The following is an 8453-nucleotide window of genomic DNA, read 5'->3' on the forward strand; positions in this document are numbered from 1 at the left end:
ATTTCAGACAATTTCCTCAGTCTTGCATGGTGTGATGAAGAAATATCCTGAAAGTATGAAGCCTACTGCAGTCAAAATAATTGGGGATCAATAACAAACACATTACCCAAATATGTCAGTTGTCCCTGTTTCCTTCAAAAATCTGATATGATATCCTTATGAAACATGGCAGGATGCCTGCCCCTATGCCTTTCACAGTCAAGACTTTTTCTTGTATTTTACTCATTGACTAGTTTCACTCAGATCTGACAGAAAGGTGAAGATCTCAAAGGCAGTGCCTTCCCATGAGCTTCATGGAAGTAGCCACCTTAGGGCAGAGAAAATAATAGTTGCTATCAAGCGCTTCTGCTTAAAAAGAGGTGAATGACCTTCTGCACTATTAGACACAGAGAAGTCACGGGAGGGAAAGCTAAAGACCTTACAAATACCTCAACAACATGAAGTCTCTCAATTTGTGTGTAAGGCAGAGAACTGTGATAAGTCCAGCTCCACCAGTTTGTGGAGCTCCATGCACGCTTTGCTTTCCCTGGCTGGCTGGCTGGCTTTTATAGTGACTAAAGCCTCTTCTGTAGTAGCAGTCCTGCAAGTAGCGTTGGGGTTAGGATATCTGTGGAGCATTGGGGGGTATGGGTCTGAAGACACAGGCTGCCTGCTACAAGCTCCTGCCCAGAGCCCACAGGTGGGGCACTAGCCATCAGCAGGCAGCGCAGGGAGGGGGACTGAGCTACCCCAGATGATCGTTGCCCAGCAGGGCAAACAGTTTGGCAGTGCTGAGTACAAAATCAGTCTGCTGGGAGGAAAAAATGTAAGAACTTCTGAATGACAAGAAAAACCCAGCCTGCACATCACGCTCCACTGCACCACGTTAACATTTGGGCATTCCTCTACCTGTATTAGATACATACACCTCTGAGGTATATCCTGGCTGAATATATTTGGGGTTTTTTAAACACTACCAAAGGCTAACATTTATTTATGTTATGAAAATTATGAAGAACTTTATTTGCTTAACCTGGCAAGTTTCTTCATTTGAGTGGGCTGAGCAACTTCTTATATTTTAGAAAGTATTTCCACATTCTTTATTAAAAAGCCTAGAGGGTTTATATTAAGAATGAAATTTGATGTCTGATTTCTCCTGTTGAAGATATCTGAAAGGAAACATGCAGAAAAAAAGATGACCGTTGTATCCAGATTGCAGGCCTAATACTGATGGATGATGACATTTTTCTAAAGTCTTCTTTCTTGCTTGTTGGATTAACTCCTAGTCTTCTGATTAAAATACAGCTAAACATGTTTTGAGGGGAAAAAAAAAATGAATTCTCTCTCTCTAGCGATTAACTTCAACAGAAATGTGTGGTAATCTGCCAGTACCCTTGGTTTTCTTAAGGATCTCTAGCAGCAAAAGAACTAGACTCAAAAGACATTCATTATAACCTGAGACCCCACCCCAGTGCTGACTGGAGTCAGGAGAATCCTTGCAACAGATCTTCCCCCTAGCATCCACTGAGCAACGGCCCAGTGAGTTTACATCATGAATCCTCACCCATGGAGGTTTTATTTTCTTTTAAAGCCCAGCACCTCTTGCAGCAAGGAATGAGCAATCTAGCTCACAGAGAACCTGTCCTGCATGCTGTCAAGACTGATTTTGACAACGGTGGCAACATGCCAAATGTAACTCAAATAAACAGATTTTCTGTTTCCTGACTTGCCCTGACAAGGCCTAATGATTTTGAGATTCTTCCCCATGATTCTTCTGATTGTAAACTTGATGGCATGGGTACATTCTGGCAATGGGGGAAAGGTAAGAACACCCATAACACTTAAAACCAGACATCCTCAACCCTTTCAGGTAAAAATTACCACCATCTAGAACAAAGCAGTCTCAACGGTGCTCAGGAAATTGTTGCTAGACCCAGCTAACCTCACAAACTATATCTTAGTAGTTCACCACTCTTTTTGTAGAAGCAATCCCATTGAAATTGAAATAAATTTCTTAAGTATCCTATTCAGCCAGTTAGAGACAATCATACTGCTAGGTCTGTTTACGTTTTTCAGGAAATGCTACTGTCAAATACTACTGTCATGGATCACAAAATACAGCTGACTCATTTGCAGGCTGTACCAACCAGACCATGAAAGAAAAATTATTGTTGTGAACTATTGCTTCCTTTTAAAAGCTTATCTGATGGAGGCATAGAGAAGAGATTCTTTTTGCAGATCCTATTTGGTGCTGATAAGGTTCATGTAAAGCAAAAAACAGAATATTTGCATGATTTGGACAGAACTGAACTGTCTATCAGACTGCACCGTTCCCTGTTCTTCTTACTCTCTGAAGAACAGTAGCATCTAGATGACAGTCATACAGCTGATAATAAATCTAGTGCAGGTAAACTCATGGATGTTGCTAAACAGGCAAGAGTGCCTTAATGAACTCCTTGCTGCTTGGATGTAACCCTCCACTGGTCATCTGCCATTTACTCAGGAACCCAAACCATTGTGGCCTCCACAGCCTGTCTCTATCACGTGCAAGGTCAAGTTCCCAGGTTCATCCGTTCTCTTCAGTGACATTTCATGGAGCAGTTTTATTTGCTGCAGAAAGCAAGACAGAGAGGAAAAGAGGAAAAATTTGACAAAATGTTGAATTGGACAACCACACAAGCAAAATAGGTGGCCAGCATGGAAAGATTTGAGGAAAAAGCACTGAGCAGAGAGGCCAAAGGACAAGGCTCTTGGGCCACGTGATCTCTGACTGCAAAAGACCACGAGTGCTCTCACCATCAGTTACCACACATATTTACCACACATCAAATAGTGTGGGGGTGTTCTTTCTTATGTGTTTTTCCTCCTTGGAGCCTTTCCCCAGGCGAGCTAAAACTGGTATTGGCAACACACATCACAGCTCTTTTCTGGCACACCAGGCTTCTTCCCTTCCCAGGCTAATTACCCCTTTCCCTCAGTGGAAATACATAGTGCTGTCCATCACAGTTCAGAAAGTGACACAGAATTAACACAGAGCATGAAGCAAGAAACGAGCACTTGTTCGACTGACAGCAGGTGCAGCCTTCCCTTCGCTGGGTGCCTCGCATCATGCTCTGTGGGGCATTGCTCTGTGTCATTAACCCTCTTCCTCTCCCTTGTGCCTGTGGAGGAGACAGGTGCCACTCACCCAGCCCGCTCCTTATGATCTCAGCAGAGCAAAGGCTTCCTGTGGTGGAAACCTCATGCAAAGATTTTTATTTATCTTCAAACGTTTTAGAAATGCTCTTTATTTTGACAAGGGCACAACCCTACCATGTGCAAAGAAACATGCACTCTCTGGGAACTGACTTCATGCTGCAGTTCATAGACCAGGAGACACAAGCCAGCGAGGACTTCACTTTCCTAAATGGATTAAGGACTGGTCACTCAAGCTTCTTAATGTTCTGCCTCAGGGTTGTATAGAAATAACTGGACTGTTGACACCTGGCTCAAAGGCATAGTGCTTATTTCAAAGCAAGGAATGGAGAGATTACATGTGTGTGTGACCTGAAACCAGAAGGGAGTCTTACTTTTGTACAGTTTAAAACAGTGTAGCATTTTGGCACAAACTTTTTCATGATCTTGTGGAAAGACTCACAAAAACACATCCAGAGCTTGCCTCCCTCACCTTCATACCTGGTCCTCAGATTTCTAATGCACAGGAAAGAATGACTGAATTTGATGGGGATTTCCCTGATCACCTGTGAGCGGTGAGCCAGAGCCTTATTTGAGGGTCTCATATCAGCAAGACCCTGAAGATACAGGATGTGGCTATGGAAATGTGATGATAGAATCTGGCATTTCAGGGGATGCACACAAACACATACATGAATATGCCAGAGGAGTCCCATTGGTGGTATGCTTTTAAAGGCATTGGAGACTTCCACCTGATGACATGCCAGCAGAGGCAGGATTTACATTGACTTTCAAAGACAGGACACCAACACAGCCACAAAAACCAGTTCAGCAGCTCTTTGTAAGACTGCAGCTTCATTAATACCAGAAAAGCCACCAGTCAGGGTATTTGGAGATAGAGAGCTTGGGACACAGTATATTGGCATTGCAAATTACAAAGCTAAACATTTCTGAAATTTTTCAGAAGTATTAAATCCAGAGCATATAATGAGGGGCAAAGAGCAGGGCAGGGCAGGTTACGATCCTGCTCATGGGTTTAACATTTCATTCTTCCAGTGGCCCTAATAACTTCCAAGAGTTTACAGAAACCAAGATAAATCGTCCCATTTTATAAAACTGCCAAGGGAAGATTCTGGAAACAGATATCTTCAAAGTTTTGAATTAATCTACTGCTTACATCACTACCTCTGTGGGAGTTCAAAGATAGTAGCCATTACGTCATCCCTTTTTCTGGATCACAGTTTATTCAGATTACAAAAGTGGATTACTGAAAGTCATTCTGTGATTGCACCAATCTGTTTTTGCAGGAAGATGTAATAGGCACCGCTAATTTAGTGAGTCCTTTGTGCTATGGTTTTTCATTTTGTTTTGATTTGGGTTTGGTTTGATTTGGGTTTTTTTGATGGCTTAATTCAGAAAGTAAATCTAAATTAGAATCTTCCCACCTTTTGCCCAACCCATCCCTTTCACTTCTGTTCACAGAGGTGGCAAATTATCTGGTGCTGCAACCATTGGTCTGTCACTGTCAGCAGAGCAGCAGACTACATCCCTGTAGACAAAAGTATAAGGAGTACACTACTCCAAAATGTTCATGTGGAGAATCATGTTACAGTGCTGGATGGGTTTCTACAGCAAAGTAGGTCATCTACCCTTCTCTGAAGTCCTCTTACAATTCCCACTTCTCGTTTGAGGTTCTTCCTTTCAAAGTCTCTTCCTAAGCAGCTGTCTGCTTATGACTTCTTCCCTCTTACCAGCCGGTAAGGCTATCATTCACAGCCTGCTTCCCACTTCTCTCATAGGCAGCTTAAAAGTTTCCTCTTGTCAGTGGAACACCTTCCCCAAACTGACAGTCACCTCCTCCACAGCCCGTTTTTCCCCCCTACAGATGTCTAGCAAGACGCTTGTTTTGCATCCCAGCTTTTATGTCATTTCTCCAAATACTCATAAATGTCAATAATGGGTATTACTTCTGTGCACACAAAATAACCAGCCTTGTGCAGATTTTGCCCTCTTGTTCATAGTTTAAATAGCACTTTTTTCTTTTTTTTTTTCCCTCTCAGAAAACAGTTTCTTCCAGGCCATGTCACTCACTTCTCACTTGAAACTAGCGTCTGCAAGGGCTTACAGCTTCCTTTTTGTCATGAAAATAGGACCTGACACAACATGGACACAAATCATACATTTCAAATCTAGTGAAGTCCTACAGCCAATAATGTAAATATTGAGTTCATCTATCTAGTATTTTAGAATAACCGTTATCTTTTTACATTAAATGTCTACTTTTTTATCCATTTGGTTTTGTTTTCATTTTGTACTTCTGTAGTGACTGAGTATGTGTCTTTTAACACTTGTATTTTCCATGCCCTGACTGTATTGCTCCGTTTTTTCTTGACCAAAATATGTTTTATATTTTATCCAGTCCCATGAAAGTCATTCTAAAAGAACTTGTAGACTCCTTAGATTCCTCGAACTCTCCATGTTCCCCGATGATACCAAGTTTATACAGTATATGAACAGCAAACCAGCTTGCTTAGAATTTTGTTCTGGCTTTCTTGAGTTGCAGGTATTTTCTTTTTTAGTACTTATTAAACTGATCACTTTGTAATTGTAAGAATGTTTCATATAGTCTAAGAGGTAAATTAAAAATAAATTTGACAGGTTTAACTGACTTAACAGAACCCATGGAACAAAATAAAGGTGTTACACTTACCTTGGCATTGAGATAAGAACCTTGACATAACCAAAAACATTTCAGATAATGGGGACAGAGACCAACCACAGTATTTCTCAATGTTTTATAGGAAGCTATGGAGGAGGAGTAGCTCCTTTGTTTTTCAAAGAGAATTGGGACCATTCCAGACTCTGGCAGAAGTAGGTGTAAAAACCGCTCAACTCAAAAAATGCTGTGTGGACTCTCTGCTCATTTGTTATCTCTTCTTTTTTCTGGTCAAGCATATGAAGAAGAAATGTGAATAGTTAATAGTGATGTAGAGAAATTGCAAATTTTAGAGCTTCTTTTTGAATTCCAGAAGCAATACACAGTAGTAAGCTAGATGCTTTGAAAAAAAGAGTCTGTATTTTGACACTTCAAAAGCTGACCTGACACAGAGTGCTTCAGAAAGATAAATCCTGTAACTCTAGTAAATAATAGATTGAACAAACTAATGTATATGATAACATGACACATGCAATCTGGTTTCTAAATTGGCAGTCAAGTACACTGTAGTCAACAACAAGCTATGTCATATACCATGCTTTGTCTTACTGCTGAGTCTCCTGGGGCAAATTCTCACAAATTAAATTGTGATCCAGGACCTGGGAACCTTTGAGACCCCTAGAATTATCAGAATATTGAACAAAGGACTGTCAGGTCTCCTCAGCAGGGGAAAGCCCCGCAGTACGAGTAAGTCCTGGCAGCTAATAAAAAAGGGAACCAGCAACCAACTTCTTATCAAGGCTAAGTTTCAGACAGCATCCAGGCACTACAGGCTCTGATACTATGTCAGTCATATCCCTCCTGTGCTTCTTCAGGTAATACATCCCATCAATGCATAGAAATATCTTTAGGGTGAATGAAAAGAGATGGGAGCAGACTATTTTCAGTGGTGCCCAGTGACAGGACAAGGGGCAACAGGCACAAACTGCAACACTGGAGATTCCATCTGAGTATAAGGAAAAACTTCTTTACTTCAAGGGTGAAGAGCACTGGGACAGGCTGCCCAGAGAGGCTGTGGAGTCTCCTTCTCTGGAGATATTCAAAACCCACCTGGACATGATTCTGGGCAACATGCTGTAGGTGAATCTGCTTTAGCAGTGCGTTGGACTAGATGATCTCCTGAGATCCCTTCCAACCCCCACCATTCTGTGATTCTATGTCAGTCCATCTGACAGGTCAGCTACTGAAAGCTTAAAAGACACGGTGTGCTCGAGGGTTAGCATAAGCAAGAAGACACAAGTTTTTTTCTGCCTGTACTTTGAGGAAGCCAAGCTTTGGGCTGCCTCTGTGTAGGCCTTTATATTATTTGAATTGGTTATTGCATCAGGAATGAAATGGTATGCATACATTTTAAAAGAAAGGTTCTTATATTGGAGAAAGCTGGACACAGAGTAGCCAGCATGTCTCTAGGTAACTTTCTGCAGCTGAGGACAGTAACAGCAGCAATGAGAGGGTGAGCCAGATAGAATATGGTTAGGAAGGTGATAAAGTATATGTGCTCCACAGTGCTCCATCACTGAATTTTCCCTGGGTTCCACCCTTCTCTCATCCCCATGGTCGGTACTGTGGGCATACTGGAAACTAATTTCCATAGTGATTTGTGTGGACTCTTAAGTTAGGAAGGTCCAGGAACACAAAGAGCTAGCCATGATCATGCTTATGGGGAATAAGCTGGGACACTGACAATTTACAAAGTGCAGTCTCTTTGGAGAGCACAGATGCTCTTGTTTACAGTTGGTATTTCCCTGTCAGGGCAGTCAGGCCAAGTCATCTCCAAGTCATCTCCAGCTCTGTCTACAATCCATTCTGTGTCCAGTCCATGTGCATAAGCATAGAAATGAGAAGAAAAGAATTCTGTGTCTGAGTCAACGGACTGCCACCAGCTACCCCGTGTTCCTGTTCCAAGGCATCATCAGCTATGCCCACGGCCTGTATAAATGCCTATAGCTTCTCCAACTGCTCCTTAATTATCTATCTCCCTGAAGAGAGAGAGGTCCTGAGCCTCCACAGCCAGTCCACCCTGCTGCCTCCTGCACCTCACTTCTCCCAATGCCCTGTCTGAATCTTTGTGTGCTTCCTTCTACATACTTAAATCTCACGCTGCTTTTTAAAGCTAAGATTATTTGTCCACACAGGCCATTTTTTTTTACAACTGCTGGTAATCCTTACTGTTACCCTTCTCAGCGGGAAAGGATTTCTTCTTGTCTTACAGATTTTTTTTTCAGTACGATGTTGTCTTTTTTCTTTTTATTGTGGTAATGCCTTATTTTATTATATTTGGCTCCTGATTTACACTAACCCTTCTGTTCCTTGTACAATAAACTGCTCCTTTCTTTGTTATTCTGCATTTAGCACTGTCAATGTTGACTATAAATGTGTAATAACCTTGCTGTTACTCAATTTTGTTCCATTTTCTACAATTCAGCAAGCTACTTTGGGATTTTAGTTATTTAGTTATTTTTTCAAGGTACTTGTGAACCTGCCCAGACTTCAGCTCATTAATACCTTCCATGTGGACACTGCTGAGCAGCTAAATAGAAGGTGACCCAGCAGAGAGTCCCTGCCGAACTCCACCTGACACATT

Source organism: Falco rusticolus, chromosome Z, assembly GCF_015220075.1.
Source record: "Falco rusticolus isolate bFalRus1 chromosome Z, bFalRus1.pri, whole genome shotgun sequence".
Classification (NCBI taxonomy): Eukaryota; Metazoa; Chordata; class Aves; order Falconiformes; family Falconidae; genus Falco; species Falco rusticolus.